The sequence below is a fragment of the Lotus japonicus genome, chromosome 1, assembly GCF_012489685.1.
Source record: "Lotus japonicus ecotype B-129 chromosome 1, LjGifu_v1.2".
Classification (NCBI taxonomy): Eukaryota; Viridiplantae; Streptophyta; class Magnoliopsida; order Fabales; family Fabaceae; genus Lotus; species Lotus japonicus.
The window spans coordinates 114,305,767-114,322,973 of record NC_080041.1 but is presented as its reverse complement, the minus strand read 5'-3'; the positions used below and the strand labels follow the sequence as shown (position 1 = coordinate 114,322,973).

At 39.0% G+C, this 17,207-nt stretch overlaps 1 pseudogene; it reads left to right on the top strand.

Moving 5' to 3' along the window:
- Window positions 1-8,585: 8,585 nt before the first annotated feature.
- On the top strand, window positions 8,586-8,694 carry LOC130734717 (U6 spliceosomal RNA; annotated as a pseudogene).
- Window positions 8,695-17,207: the final 8,513 nt, after the last annotated feature.

The following is a 17,207-nucleotide window of genomic DNA, read 5'->3' as shown; positions in this document are numbered from 1 at the left end:
CTCCAGATCGGTTTGAAAGAGTGGACACTCAGTGGACTCTCTTCGTGGATGGATCCTCCAATAGTAGTGGCAGCGGCGCGGGAGTAACGTTAGAAGGGCCGGGGGAACTAGTGTTGGAGCAATCCCTGAAATTCGAGTTCAAAGCAACGAACAACCAAGCAGAATATGAAGCTCTCATCGCCGGATTGAAGTTGGCGCGGGAAGTGAAGATCAGGAGTTTGTTGATAAGAACGGACTCACAATTGGTGGAGAACCAAGTGAAGGGAACTTTCCAGGTCAAAGATCCTAATCTGATCAAGTACCTTGAGCGGGTACGGTATTTGATGACACTCTTTCAAGAGGTCGTGGTAGAGTACGTTCCTCGGGCAGAAAATCAGCGGGCGGACGCGCTAGCCAAACTGGCGAGCACGCGGAAGCCCGGCAATAACAAAAGTGTGATTCAGGAAACGCTGGCGTACCCAAGCATCGAAGGCGAGCTCATGTCCTGCGTAAACAGAGGGAGAACATGGATGGATCCCATAATATCTATCTTGGCGGGGGACCCGGCAGAAGTGGAGCAATGCACGAAGGAGCAGCAGCGGGAGGCGAGTCACTATACTCTCATTGACGGACACTTGTATCGCCGTGGTTTCTCGACGCCATTGTTGAAATGTGTATCGCCAGAGAAGTACGAAGCGATAATGTCTGAAGTACATGAAGGAGTGTGCGCGAGCCACATCGGGGGAAGGTCTTTGGCTTGCAAAGTGTTGAGGGCAGGTTTTTACTGGCCCACCCTCAGGAAAGATTGTATGGACTTCGCGAAGCAGTGCAAGGAGTGTCAAGTGTTCGCAGATTTGTCTAAGGCACCGCCAAAGGAGTTGGTAACGATGAGCGCCCCGTGGCCTTTCGCCATGTGGGGTGTGGACTTAGTTGGACCTTTCCCGACCGCCAGGGCACAAATGAAGTTTATATTGGTGGCGGTGGACTACTTCACTAAGTGGATTGAGGCTGAACCCTTGGCCAAGATTACTTCTGCAAAGATAGTCAATTTCTACTGGAAGCGTATTGTTTGCAGGTTCGGGATCCCAAGGGCGATCGTATCTGACAATGGGACCCAGTTTTCAAGCAGTCAAACAAGGGAGTTCTGCAAGGAAATGGGCATACAGATGAGGTTCGCCTCTGTTGAGCATCCGCAGACGAACGGGCAGGTGGAATCTGCAAACAGGGTAATCCTACGAGGACTAAGACGACGGCTCGCGGAGGCTAAGGGAGCTTGGTTGGATGAACTTCCGGCGGTGCTGTGGTCGTACAACACCACCGAGCAATCTACTACAAGGGAAACCCCCTTTAGAATGACCTATGGGGTAGATGCCATGTTGCCGGTGGAGATTGACAACTTTACATGGCGGACTCGACCAGGTTTTGAAGAGGAAAATGAGGCCAACATGGCGGTGGAGCTGGACCTTTTGTCGGAAACGCGCGACGAGGCGCACATTCGGGAAACAGCGATGAAGCAGCGCGTGGCGGCAAAGTTCAACAGCAGGGTTCGCGTCCGAGATATGCAGGTTGGCGACCTGGTCCTCAAGTGGCGATCGGGAGCCCCGGGGAACAAGCTTACTCCCAACTGGGAAGGGCCCTACCGCATTATTAAAGTTCTTGGTAATGGGGCCTATCACTTAGAAGAGCTTGATGGGAGGCGGTTACCTCGATCGTTCAATGGTTTGAGCTTGCGCTACTTTTATAGTTGATTGCAGGCGAGAAAGTGAACAAGTCGGAATCGCCGGAGCCAGATATCTTTAAGATTTTCCGAAGTGTTTTCAAATTGTCCAATGTACTGCAACGACAAATCAATAAAATAAGACGAAAATTCACGAAATTCGTGTCCAAAAAAAATTCCAGGGATTCCCTGACGATCGGAATTGCCGATCGACATAAAGAATTACGGCGATCACTAAGTGGGACAAGCTTGATCCCCAAAGGGGCTTGCTGGAACCCTGAAGGTTGTGGCGATTCCACAAATGGCCTTTGACGCCTGGGAATCACCCTCCGGAAAGTCTGACGTGATCGCCGGTCCCGTAAACGATGTGCTGGGTAAGTCTCGCCAGAATACGACGAGCGCCGTTAACTAGGCAAAAGTCTTGGGACCCCCAAATGGCCATTGGGATCCAAGCATTGTAAGCCCCGAGCGGGCAAAGCCCCGGGCGAAGTCCTCGAGAATGGAGGCCGTTTCTTCCTATTAGGGAAAAAACGTCTAAAGTCTTGGTGGTGGAATACCAAGCAACAAGTCCTAGTTAAAATTAACGCACGAAATCGTTAGGCGTAATTCAATCATATGACGCGTGAAAAATAGCGCAAGATATAAGGTCGGCGAATGAATAGGAGGGAAGGCGAGGCGAGTATTCCAATATGACTTACAACATATCCAACGGCGATATAAAAAGCTATGGCGAAAGGTTGCTTAAACATAGACGAATGGCGGAAAAGTACACTACAAGGTGACAGTAAAAGATAAAAGTAATGTTAAAAATTACATTATTCATTGTTTTCTTTCTCCTGTTCTTCTTCTTCCTCTTCTTCTTCAGTCGCTGTCCAGAGGTTTTGGTCAATCAGGGGAGGATCGTCGGGACCAACCAGTCCTGCGGCGGTTATCTCTTTCATTACTCCCATGGCGCTAAAGTCAAAGTTCGGGTACAAATGTTGGGCCTGGTCTTTGGCGAGGTAGAAACCGCGCTCGCGGTTGTCAAGGGCGATGTCAGCGGCTTGTTCCCTCGCCTCAATGGCTTTGGCCTTCTCCGTCGCCAGCTCGTCCTCTAGACTTTTGATCTTTGCTAGTTGGGAAGCAATTTCAGCATCTTTCGTGGCGAGGGCCTCGGCATGAGTTTCGGTCGCTTTCTTGATCTCCTCGGACGTAGCCTGCATCACCGCCTCCATGTCAGATTTCGCCAAGGCCAAGGACTCCGCAGACTTTTTCTCTTGCTCTGCCAACGCCTTTTTCACTAACTCCAGCTCAGCGCACAGTATGGCAAGCTCTGACTCCTTAGCAATCAGCGCCTCGCCTCGGGCGATCAAGTCCTTCTCAGCTTGCTCTTTTTCCTTCTTGCAAGCTTGAAGGCTTGCATCAAGCTCATCTGCTTCTTCCTTCATCAGCGCCAGCTGATCCTCCAGCTCGCCGATTTTAATCCCCGCCGTGCCAATCATCTTGTCGGCATAGACTTTGTCTTTTCCTGCTTGCGTCGCCAGTTTGTCGAAACGTTTTTCCCAAGCAGCGGCGGCTTCTTGATGCTTAGCACTTTCGGCCTTCAACCGCTCAGCTTCAACGTTGGCGGCATTGAACTTCTCAAACGTGTGAGCAAAGATGCACCCAGCGCGTAGGAGGCAAGCAAGAGTCTCCTCCTTGGTGACATTCAGGCCCTGACCCAAAACTTCTTTTTCTATAACGTCACGGTTGAGACCAGCAAGTAAGAATTCTGAGGGTTCAATGGCGTTGGGGAGCATATTATAGTAGCTTGAAGAACCGACCTCAGGAGCAGGGGCTTGTTCAATTTGAGCTGCTTCAGAGGTAGTGGCAGCGCCAGGACAGGATTTTTCCCCTTGATGAGGCGGGGAAGGCATGGAGCCCGCATCATGTGTTGAGGGCAGGCTAGGAGGCGCATCTTGTGTTGAGGGCGGGCTAGGAGGCGCATCTTGGCGAGGAGGAGACTTTGGGGTTTCATTTTCTTTTTCCTTATCTCCAATAGGAGTGTCGGAAGATGCAGCAGCGGTCGCACCGGCGGAGGCAGGAGAAGAAGCCGGTACGACGGTTGGCTCGGTAGCTGCGGCGACAGAGGCTTCAGCGACATTTTTGCCTTCAGGCGCAGCAGCAGTGGTGGGCTGAGCGCCAGGATTGGATGTGCCGGCGTTGGAGGAGGCTTTGGTCAATCTTCTCCTCTTGGGAGCTTTGGTGCTCTCGGCTTGGTTCTCAGCACCGCCCCGTTTTTTCGCATCGCCCTCAGTGTTGAATTTTGGGGAAAAGCGAGCCATTCTCCTCTCGCGGGCCTTCAGGAGCTCGGCGTTCGTGAAATTCATATCTTCTGTAACAAATAAAAAAAAACACGATCAGTAATAACATAGGAGTCGAGAAGGGAAATGTCAATAATAAAAGTGAGCTATGGGCAACCTAAGTATTTGGGAGTTCTTGAGAGGTCAGCGCCCTCAAGGACTGTTGTGCAGTCAAGGATGGGAAGTGGGGCAAGGAGATTGAGAAAGGCTTTATCGTTGGCGGACAAGGAATCCTCTGAAGGATCGGTGATCCCGTTGGGCTTCTCTGTCCAGTAAAGAGGAAAGAGGGCGGTCCCGTCTCTGAGGGTGAATGCTTCTGGGTAGGCGGGATGAACCGCCACACGGAAGTACTTTCGTGCGAAAGAGGACTTCGCGTTACTTTTGTGGGGATGCAAACACTTCCGGCCGGCTCGGGCCTTCAAGGAAATCCATCCTTTGTTTTTGATGGACTTGGGGTCGACGTCGTAAAGGTAGAAGAAACTGGTGGGGGATGGGGCGATGCCGACAGCGGCGCTTAGGATTTCAAAACATCGAATGAAGGCCCAGGCGTTAGGGTGGAGTTGACAGGGAGCCGCGTTGATGTCGCGGAGGACGGTTTGGACAAAGGGCGAGAAAGGAAGCCTGATTCCAAGCTCGCTAAACATGTATTCGTACGCAAAGAAAAAATGGGATCTCTTTACGTCGCCGTCTGGCTTGTGAAGCCAGGGGCGATCCCCGGGACTGCAAACCCAGATCCTGAGTTTGGCGTTAAACTCATCGTCATTGGACAAGCCACCCAGGGAGTTCACGAATTGCACAATGGGATCGCTATCTTGGAAGATGGAAGGTTGATCTATAGCCTCGTGTTTGGGGGCTACTTGGACTGGAAGGGGCAGAGTGGCGTAGGTTTGTAGTCGGTGAGCTGGGATCTCCGGAACCTCTAAACGGAGGCCGCCGGCAGCGGTGGAGTCAGGGTCGCTTTCGGAGGAGGAAGAAGAGTGATTAGGGGAGGTAGGGTTTGAAGCCATTTTTAGAAGGCAGTGAAGTGAAAGAAAAGAAAAGATCAGTATGTGTGCGATGTAAAGATAAGGACAGTGGGACTCACCGGAGTAGGATGTGAAGAGTGGGTAGCGGAAAGGGTGATAAGCGACGGCTCCGTAGCGGAAGTGGGCAGAAGGAGTTTGGTAAGCGATTAGGGAAGTGAAGAGGGGTCTTGGAAAGGGATGACAGTGGGGAAGAAGGGTTTTTATAGGAGAAGGGGAGAAGCTGGAGGGGTGACGCGTGTTGGACGCGTGTGGAAGGTTGGAAGTCATGGTGGTTTTGGGGAGGTGGGTCGCGTGCAAAGGGGAGTTACTGCGCACGATGGGACGGTTATGAAAGGTGAAGTGACGGTTCCGGAGAAAGAGGGAAATTGATGTAACCAACACATCACGTGGGGCAGCCACGTGAGGCAGATAGAAATTTGAAAGGGTTTTAAAATAAGGGAAGGCGCGAAAAGCCTCGCCACTATAAGGATCAAACGCCATCGCCTGACGATTGACACCAACAACGAAGTTCGGTCACTCATCGGGGTCACCGCCAGTCAATGATTGAATGATCGGCACATGACCCATGCCTGCCACCTTTCCCGCCGGCGAGAGATCATACACCTGCTCCAACTTGTCACCAATACAAAGTAGTCGTTCTCGCCGCTTGCGGACTTGTGGACTTGCCAGCTTGGTTTGCTCGTCAAGTCAGTGGACTGGGTAACTGAAAATGCTAGTTTCCTTTTGCTCACGCCATGTTGGCGGTATAGTTAACTTCTCTTTTCTCAAGCCATGTTGGCAGTGTAGATTCCGGTGTACAAACAGCATTTAAAAGACACCCTTAGCTCTCGTACCTCGAGCTCGGTGTCTTGTGGACTAGTGGACTGGGCGAGACCCTAGAGGGGCAACGCCCAGCATGTATCCCGCCCTGAGGCGGGGCCCTGGCCTTCAGTTGGGCCTCGACCTCGGAGGCCCAATTGGCCCAATAGGTAGTACCCAAGCTCTATAAATAGGAGGTAGTTATCAATTGGAGGGGACTTTTGGCTCATTTGATGAAATAACACTTGAAATTCAGCACTCTCTCTCATTCTCACTCTCTCTTGGCACAATCCCTCTACCTCTAGGTACTATGCCTCTCTTCAATGTCCATTCCTAGAACAATTGGTGAACTTGATGTAAACTTGCTCAGAAGAAGATTAACATGAGTTTCACGATGAAGATGATTTCATACAGTGTAAATAAAATAAGAAAGTTCTATATCTGACCTGAATAATATACTATCACAATTCTTATTTCTTCAGGATGCATTAGCTGATATATTTTTACGAGGCAGTAATCTTATAGCTGAAGGAATGGCATCTTTGGTATGTGCACTATTTTCTAAGTTGTGAAGAAAATAATGAATAACAAAAATACTGGTTGTTACATTAAAAAAAATCGAGCAGATAAATTGCCACTCATCTTAAATTTCCTTAATTATATCTATTATGTGTGGTTTCAACCCCTGCATCTTATGTCTTTATCTATGTTACATGCTCATTCAAGATATATATCACTTTACGTTCAAAAAAAAAAGATATATATCACTTTACATGCTAAGATTCACAATTTTAAAATATAATTAAAAGTGGCCCACATGATTACATCAGTTACAATTTCGAAGTGTTTGTACTTGCTTTACTCCAATTTTTCTTCTGCACCTTCTTTTGCCTCAACCGTCTGCAAGTTGAATTATTATACTCCCCATGATATGAACTGCATGTATCTATCTGATATTAGCACTTTTCTTCCCGAGATGATTATCCATTAACCCAAGTGGCCTCCCCCATGTTGTGTCCCCTATGTCTATGTGGACTGTGCAGCATGTCATTCACAAATAGCTTGTTCAATGAACTTAATGCCCCACATAGCACATAAACAGAATTTGCATGTTATACATATACATGTGAGTAAACACAATGTTTTCCTTGTTTGGATTCTCATTTAATTAAAAAAAAAAAGGTTAAAAATACAGTTTTTAGCTAAAATGCTTTTTCTTTTATGGAAAATACATTACTCCAACATTTCACAAATAGATAGAGGGCAGAACTGCAATGTTGTATGTTTGGTATTGAGTCCAGCAGTTTGAAATAAGGGCATGAGTGGCGGGAATTAAACTCATAGTTGAAGTTACACTTTTTTAGTTTTATTTTGATTTACAGATATAAGTGGGATTGATTTGCAGGGACAAGGTTGGCTTGGTCCAGTTTTGTAGTAAATCATATTTGTGGTTCTAAAACCATTTCTTAAGCTAGTTCTCAGAACCAGTTCAAAAGTGTATGAAGCCAGTTCTTTAAATTGGTTCTTTATATATTTCTCAAAGTGGTTCTGAATGCTCGGACCGGTTCTTGAACTGAGTTCCCGAGCTGATTTGCCAAATTGAAACACCGGCTCAGATTGGTTCATGTATAAAAAACCCAGTTCAATTTGATACAGCCAAACCTGTTTTCTAGTTCAATTCGGCTTGGTTTGTCTTTTTGCTTGAACCTGAACCATGAACTGTCCTATAAGCAAATCAACAGGGTTGATGAGTGACTAAGATAATTTACTGCTATAGAGAAATTTTTGGTCGATGAGTACTAGAGACTAGAGAGAAAGTTTGGTTCAAAATATAGCTACTAGTCCTATGTTCTGAGTTCTGATACAAAGTGGATGAGTATTAGTTTAAATCCATGTCCAGTTCGTAGTCAAACTGATATAAAAAGAATCATTAGAATATGAATATCAATATGTTTCTATGCTCTGTTGCTTTGCTTTAAGACTCGGCTCGGACCGGCCGGTCCGACCGGTTGGACCGGGACTCGGTGACCTGATCGGTCCGAGCCTTACTTCAGATCGATTCTGCATGTCACTCGGCCGGAACCGTTTTGAATCGGCCGGTTTAATGATCGAACCGGTGACTCGGCAAGTTTTTTAATTGAACCGGCGAGTCACCCATTTTTCGTTTTTTAATTTTTTTTATTAATTTGTGGATGATGGGCCATATATGGAAGCCCATTTCGAGTTGTCCGGTAATTAATTACCATATTGGGCCTTTCAAATTGTGTTTTTTTAATCCAGTAGGAACACATGTTGTATATAATAGGAAAAAAACGTGATAATGTGTTTAAAAAGGGTGCCAACAAGGTTCGAACACATGCAATAGAGGATATATGGAGGAAGACTAACCACTGCACCATCAGAATGATATTGATAAGAGACGCATTTTATTATTTATATATTACTTTTATATTGAATTTGACATTTTTTATGATTTTTTAATATATATCGAGTCAAGCAATCGAACCAGTGACCCACTGGTCCGACCAATAACTCAGTGACTCGGTACCCCGACCGAGTCGATGACCGAGCCGAGTTTTAAAATACTGAATTAATTGATGAAGGATGCTTTTTGTTAGCTCCAGAGTTGAGGCTGAGCATGATTTGTGGTTCTATTTGCATCTACTTGTGTCACTGCAACTTTTGTCTCACACTGATTGACTTTTAACGTTTGTGTTTATAAACATATGCTCATCTGCAAAGTGTGTTCCTTCGGGGACATCTGATAAATTTGGAATGATACAAGAAGATTATCATCGCGCCTTGCCTCTGCGCAAGGATGACACGCACAAATCGAGAGATGGTCCAATTTTTTTTTTACTCCAGTCTTCTTCTACTGGGTCCAAATATTATCCAATTTTCTGTTCAAGAATGCCATGATTTTTATTTGCACAAATCTATGTTGAATTCTGTGCAATGATAAAATAATACTGCCCGGATATTATGCGTGTTCTCCCTTTTTAATTTCTGTTCACTTCTAAATTCTAATTGGTTTGCCAATTTATTCATAGCTTAAGTTGATGCTGCAGAAGAGTTAGTTTTTTTATCTTTGAAAGATGTCATTTTTTTCTTTCTTCTAGAATTTTGCTGTCCCAATTCAGTTTAGTATCTTAGAATATCATTGGGGTTAGATCTCACAAATGAGCAGAAGAGACTGGATCTTTTATAGAGCTGTTCAATATCATAAATAGAGTTTCCTTTTGCCTTCTATCTAAATCACAACACTAGCTTTCATCAAGTTCCCCTTATCAGACTATCACTTATTTTCTTTAGTTGGCAGGATGAGATGTAAAGCTTTTTTTGCTGTTAATTTTATTGTTATTTAATTGTTTCCATCAGATATATCATGGTTTCATTTCTGTTAGAAATTGTTGGTAAAATTAATTGCAGTGTGGTCTAGCCTATCAAATGTCGAAATTTGAACTTGATATCTTGCTCAAGCATAGGCATTATTCATTTCGACATAAAATTAAATACAGACTTGTTCCGATGCACTGATTTTTTGATTCGGTGCCTAATCGGTACTATGTTACGGTACCAATATGAAGTTTTCAAAAGCTTAAATACTTAAATTATTAAGGAATCTTGGTCATGGCTTAAGTCGTGATTGTCTGGGATATGAAAGTGTTTCTATTTACTATTTGGTTAGACCTAACCGAATTCTAATATGGCATTAAAGGCGGCTCCTATCCAGTGATCTGTGGGTTATGGGCCACCATGCTTTCATTGTGAAACTCTAATTTTAATAGCTCATAAATTGTCTTCATAACCGATTTGGACCTTGTAAATGTTATTCTCATGAATTTCCTCTATTGTTTTGAAAGGGCTCAATTGATGCAAACACATAGCTCATGCCTCTAGATCAAAGGTATGGAGAGCAAGGCTTTGTATCTTGTGTTAATGCATTACAAGACTTGTCACATGCAAATCTGGCACACTGCACAACGTATTAGAAAAAGGAAGTTTATTAGAGGGGAAAGAAGGAAAGTTCTATAAGAGGAGATAGTATAGCCTTTTAAAGAGAAAACTTAAATTTCTCTTATTTAGTATGCAGATGGAGATCATTGAGCAAGTGGATTTTCACTCGAGCAGTTCTTCCATCTGTGTTTGCTGCATAGTTTGATAACTAATAAAAGTTTTGCTTGCTCAAGTTCTCTAAACATACCTTTATATACCCTCTTAATACTATGTATGCCTCATACTGTTATTCAATAGAAGTATGTAATGTTTCAGATCTCCCTTTACTTTTTTCTATGCTTGTGTGGAAGACTTTGCAGATGATAAATATGATTCTAATAATGATATTTAGATGATGAGGTTTCATAAGGGTGGACACTTATTTCGTTTATTTTATGTGCACCACTTCTCTGTACAAGCATGTTTTTATTTTTGTTCGGGGTTTCTTGAACATAATCGCAATCTTAACGATTGTAGGTGATTGAGAAACTAATTATTTGAACAATAACAAGTTTTTAAGAGCTTTTGGATTATCTGTCAGTAATGTATATATATAATGGCTTAAAAGCACATTTGGTCTCCCACGAATTTCAATTGTGCAAAACGAGTCCTTAAACTTTTTTTAGCAAGCTGAGTCCCCGGCCACTTTTATGCCGTTAGTGACGTTGGTCCTTATATCATTTTCCGTCCAAAAACTAACGATTTGGGGAACCAAAAGTGCAATTAAATAAAAAATATGGAAAAGCAGTTGTTCTTCATTTTTTCCAGAAATAACATGATATTCATCTTCCTCCTCTTCATCTTCGTCATCTTCAAACCTAACAACCCAAAAAAATAAATTGAGAGAGTGAGCACCCAAAACTCCAACACCCACAAACACTCTCTCTGAGTTTGAAGCAACAGAGTATAAAATTCATTTTCCTTCACCAAAATCTCACTCTCTCTCCCTATGAGGATCCGCAAGAACGCCAAGCTTGTAGAGGAGAATAGGGGAAAGCTTGGTGTTCTTGCGGATCCTCATAGGGAGAGGGAGTGAGATTTTGGTGAATGGAAATGAATTTTATACTTTGTTGCTTGGTGTTCTTGCGGATCCTCAGAGAAAGTGTTTGTGTGTGTTGGAGTTTTGGGTGCTCACTCTCTCATTTTATTTTTCTGGGTTGTTAGCTTTGAAGATGATGATGATGAAGAGAAAGAAGATGAATATCATGTTATTTCTGGGGAAAAATGAAGGATAACTGATTTTCTATTTTTTTTATTTTTTTGTTTAATTGCATTTATGGTCTAGCAAATCGTTAGTTTTTTGATGAAAAATGGTATAAGGAGCAACATCACTAAAGGCGTAAACGTGGGGGACCCATCTTGCTAAAAAAATAGTTTAAGGATTCGTTATGCACATTTGAAATTCGTGGGGGACCAAATGTACTTTTAAGCCACATATAATTGGACTTGCTGGTTTAGTTACCTCTATTTCACAAGACTCAAATTTTAAGAAAACTAATTAGAGGTGTAGCATGTTCATCAACCCAACAACAACATTAACAAAGCAACTTAGTATAAAATTTAAGTTCAGAAATTTTTCTAAGAATTAAGACTCATCTTAGTAACTCATCTAGGGTTGACGTGACGTGAGTAATGAAAAATGAAATAACAATTTTATATTTCATGTCCTTAGTGTTGAACCTCATGATTTAATTAGCATGATAGTAGTCCATGATGAACATGACATATTCCTTATCCATATAATGGATTTTAAGTGCATCAAGTAAAGTCTCAACATCATTAACATCAAAATGTGCATCAAGTCCCCCATAGGTAACGAAGAGATGAAGGTCATGAGAACTGTTGAAAATGTTACAGGTTTAAGCGTTCACTTCTCCATAATGCATAATATTGAAATTTTGTTTGCACATAATTGAATTTTCTCAGAATGTCACGTTTATCAATTTCAAAAATGCTAATTTATAGATAACATTAAATATCATAGTAGAAGCACGCTTGATAAGTTATTAAAGTAATTGATTTGATAACATAGTGAGTTAAGAATTTAGATGGAAAAATCTTACTTTGAGCCAAGCAAACCACATTCTTTATTGATGACGGCTGAGGTTCATTCAATAAGAAGAAAGCAACAGTTGAAAAATTGAGGCACTAGTTTACACCCGAGTAGGATATTTAGTCAAAGATGTTATTTTTTAGAAAAATGTGTCCAGTCACTCAAAACCTTAGTTAAGAAATCGCAGAGTTTGGCTGAAGATTTAAACTACTAAAGTTCACTAACCGGTATAACTTGTCTATGTCTTCAGTCAAAGTATATTATTTTTAATAAGGTTTTGAATGATTGTGTACATCTTTCTAAAAATAAATAAATTTAAATTTATTTATTGAATGTCCTACTCAGGTGAAAACATATGTCTCAATTCTTTAACTCTTGATTTCTTCTTGTTGATTGAACCTCAGTCGTCATCAAGAAAGAATATGGTTCACTTGGATCAGAGTAAAATTTCGCCATCTAGCTATATAACTCAATACTCGTGTCGTCCAATCAATTACTTTTATATCTAATCAATCAAGTTTATACTATGATGTTTAATGTTATGTATGGATTACCATTTTTAAAAGTCTCAAACATTAGATTCATAAAAAATTCAATTATATGAGACTAGAATATAATATATGCATTATGGAGAAATAAAGCCACCAATCTATAGCATTTCCAACATTGCTCGTGATGTCCTTCTCTTCAATAACTATGGGGTCATGATGCACATTTTGATATTTGTGATGTTGAGACATTACTTGATGCACTCAAGATCCCTGATATGGATAAGATAAGGGTCATGCCCATAAAGGACTATACTCATACAAATTAAATCATGGTGTTCAACCCTAAACACATGGAGTATAAAATTGTTATTTCATGTTTTAATTGTTACGTCAACACTTGATGGGAAATACCTTCAAATTTCCTACCATAACTACATTTTAATAAAATATTATTTATTTATGTTAATTTATATAGATATATAATATATAAATTTAGTTTATTACATCTTTTGTCTTTATCATGTACTTTCTTTTCATTTACTATCGTGCATTTGATATGTTTCTTATTAAAAAAAGAGATGAAAATGAGCCTATAGCTATTAAAAGGTGAAACTTGAAATCTTTCCTAAACTTAAAGTCTGAGTCTAACATGGTGGTTTGATGTGAACAATTTTCAAGGTATGGCCCAACTTTTTCAAATGAACTTTTAACCTATAACCTTGCACATACACAAAAGTTAAATTTATTAGTTAAAAAAATTATTGCAAATTTATACTTTCAATTTAGTAAGATGATATCCAATAAAATACTAAAATATGATTGAATATTTGTTTTCAACTTGTTTACACTATAATTATATAGTTATCAAACTCTGTAAAAATAGTATTATGTGCATTTAAAATTTCAAAACTTAATTTCTACAAAATAATGTAACTTAATAAATAACTAAGTGATGAATCCTTGCTAGGTAAATTTTACTAATATTTATAGATATATCTAGATACATATGATTTAATTTTATTATGATTTTTATCTTTCTAAAGTAGCATTTTATATATTAAGGTGTGTATGTTAGATTTTTTATCACTAGATGTGAAAGTATGCTTAAATGGAGTTTCAAAAGTTAAAGCTTGACATATTACCAAAATATAAAGTCTGAAACTAACTTATTCCCTTCATGTCGGCCATTTTCAATAAATGATCCAATTTTATAAATTAATTTTCAAACCTTGGTAGGTAATGTTGCACAAGAAAATAATCGATTAAGGTAGAAAGTTTTGACTAAACATTTTGTATTTATTCCACATTTATAATTTTTTATCTAATAAATGTTAAAAACTTCCATTTTTCTTTATAATCCTATGAAATAATACATCAAAGACAAATTATTTTTAAATCCAATAACAAACTTTCTTTCAAAGCCCAATTTGTAAAATATATTTAAATGTGCCATGGGTTTTTGTTTAAATTTCTGTTAATGTGCTCAAACCTGCTTGTACTAGTTTATCTATGCACTTGTTAGTAAATGTTAAATATTTAAATCACTTCAACGGTAAATATCACTAATATTTTGAAGAAAGTTTTGATCAAATACTTAAACAATGCCGTAATTTATTAAAAATAATATAATATTCATTCAGATGTCATTAAATAATTTTGAAAAGTCATTGCATGATTATAGAAATAATTAAAATTACTAATAATAATTATGTATTAAATATAATATTTATCTTAACTAAGTTTAATATTTAAAATTTTAATATTTAAGGCATTTGAGGATAGAAAATTTTAAGTTTTTCAACTTAATTAATAATTAAAAAGTATTTCAAACAAATAAATTTTACTACACGTGTTTCCTTGGCTTTGTCCTTTTAAGTTGTGGTAAATAAGGTAAACATATAATTCATGCTATTTTTATAGTAAAATATTCTTTTTTTTTCATTTCATACCATTTATCTATTATAGTAATTACATTTTCTCTCACATTAAATTAATTATTTATTATAGATATAATTGGTAAGAAATATTTTTAATTGCATACTAATATTCAGATCAATCCTTTAATAGGAATTACTCATTCATTGATTGATTGAAATAAATAATTTGATTAATTGAATGCATTAAGTAAATGATTTAATGTACATGACTGAATGCTACTTTTTGTTCAAAAATGATTATTTTGAAAATAATGTTACTGTAGAATTTTTACTGTTCAGATACATCAGAAAAATAAAACTTCTTTTGCTCACAGTAAATGCTTATACTCCTCTAAAACGCATAACAAGGGCATGGTCACAAAGAAAAAAATTCAAAAAATTAAAGGAAAACATCAATGAGCATAGAAAGATTTCAAAAGGGTATTCTAAAACGCAAGCGCGAGCCAAATCCAACTACAACCATTATAATTAATAGAATATCAGAAACTTCAAAGTAATTATTTTGATCAAGAACCCCCAAATTTTAGACCTTATGTCTTAGTTAAGAGGGGAACGAACCTGAGTCCCTTCATCGAGAACCATAACCAAAAGCAAATTGAGACTATAGCTCCCCAAAGATCAACACTTCCTTGCTGGACTTCTGGCATGAATGGACAAGACAGATCAAGAAAAAAAAAACTAAGAAAGCATTCAATCAAAGTTGAAGCAAATGAAAAGGTGAAGACTTTACCTGTAACTTAATTTTTGTCGGGATCCATAGATCTTGAGAGATCCAATTCGGATCTTTCATAAACCATAAAAAGAAAAGTGATGCGGAGATGACATAAGATGGATTCAGCAAGTTCAAAGGACCCCCAAGATGAAAGCTTTTGGAGAAATGAGTGAGCTGAATGCAAAGAATATGAGGAGACGAGTTCAAATATGTGATTGCATGTTATAAAAGATGAAGAAATGTGGTGTCTTTGTCGTGGTAAAGGTGGTAGCTATGGTGGATCGAGGAAGAAGATGAAAGCAAATGAAAAGGTGAAGACTTTACCCGCAACTTGAATTTTGTTGGGATCCTTAGATCTTGATAGATCCAATTCAGATCTTTCATAAACCAAAGAAGAAAAGTGATGCAGTGGATGACCTAAGGTGGAATCGACAAGTTCAAAGAACCCCCAAGATGAAAGCTTCTGGCGAATTGAGTGAGATGAATGTAAAGAGAATGATGAGGCGAGTTCAAATATGTGATTGCATGTTATAAAGGATGATGAAATGTGGTGGCTTTGTGGTGGTAAGGGTTAAAGCTATGGTGGATCGAGGAAGAAGATGAAAGCAAACAAAAAGGTGAAGACTTTACCTGTGACTTGAATTTTTTTGGGATCCGTAGATTTTGAGAGATCCAATTTAGATCCTTCATAAACTAAAGAAGAAAAGTGATGTAGTGGATGACATAAGGTGTATTCGACAAGTTCAAAGGAACCCCCCCAAGATGAAAGATTTTGGCGAAATAAGTGAGATGAATGTAAAGAGAATGAGGAGACGAGTTCAAATTTGTGATTGCATGTTATAAATGATGAAGAAATGTGGTGTCTTTGTGCTGGTAAAGGTGGTAGCTATGGTGGATCGAGGAAGAAGATGAAAGCAAATGAAAAGGTGAAGACTTTACCCGCAACTTGAATTTTATTGGGATCCTTAGATCTTGATAGATCCAATTCAGATCTTTCATAAAACAAAGAAGAAAAGTGATGCAGTGGATGACATAAGGTGGAATCGACAAGTTCAAAGAACCCCAAAGATGAAAGCTTTTGGCGAATTGAGTAAGATGAATGTAAATAGAATGAGGAGGCGAGTTCAAATATGTGATTGCATGTTATAAAGGATGAAGAAATGTGGTGGCTTTGTGGTGGTAAAGGTGAAAGCTATGGTGGATCGAGGAAGAAAATGAAGATGAAGTTAGATAAGAAAAGGCAGAGAAAGTTTGTAGAGAGAGAAAGTGATGTTGCAAAGTCGAAGTGGTAAGTGTGGGTGTATGAGTGATGATTTAAATGGAGGGGAAGAAAAAAAAAGTTTTTTTAATGTTACAGAAGGAAGTGTGAATCTCATGAGAGGTTGTAGTGTGAGGTGTCAAGAATTGACAGTTTCACAATACATGTGTCATGTTATGGATAAAAGAAGAAGTGAGGTGTCATGCTATGGAAGAAAGAAAGTTCTGTGTCGTTTTCTAAGTAGGAGAGGTTGTCATTGAAAAATAACATATATGAGTGGGTCAGGGTGAAATATTAAGGTGGTGGCATTATTACAACCCTATAAATCCCAAGTAGGGCCTTTTAGTAATTATGAGTATATAAGGGTTCGTTTGGTGGACAAGATAAGGAAGGACATGATATGATAGTAATCATATTTTGTTGTTATCTGGTGTTTGTTGCGTCAGCAAGATTAGATAACACTATACTGTCTCTTATCCTATCATGTCATAATGTGTAAAAGTTATCCTGAGGGGGAAGTTATGATATAACTTATCTTGATAGGATAGGATAACAGTTATATATTCTCTTTTGGTATTGGAACTCCCAATTAATTTATTTCATTATATAATGATGTTAATTATTAAATAGAAAATTATTATTTTTAATTTAAGTAAAAATAAATAAAAAATTATTCATTAATAGTAAAATAGACTGCTCACATATAAACATTAATTTGTTAATAGTAATAAACTAATTTTCTATTATCATCCATTATTAAAATCATTTCTCTACTTATATAATAATTTAAACATAAAGTAATTTTGAGAAATTAATATTTTAATAATATTTATTTAATTTAGTTAACCTCTATTATTAATTTATTATCACTTGTCACAGCTAAGTTAAAAACAATTGATTGACTACATAATTTTAATTAA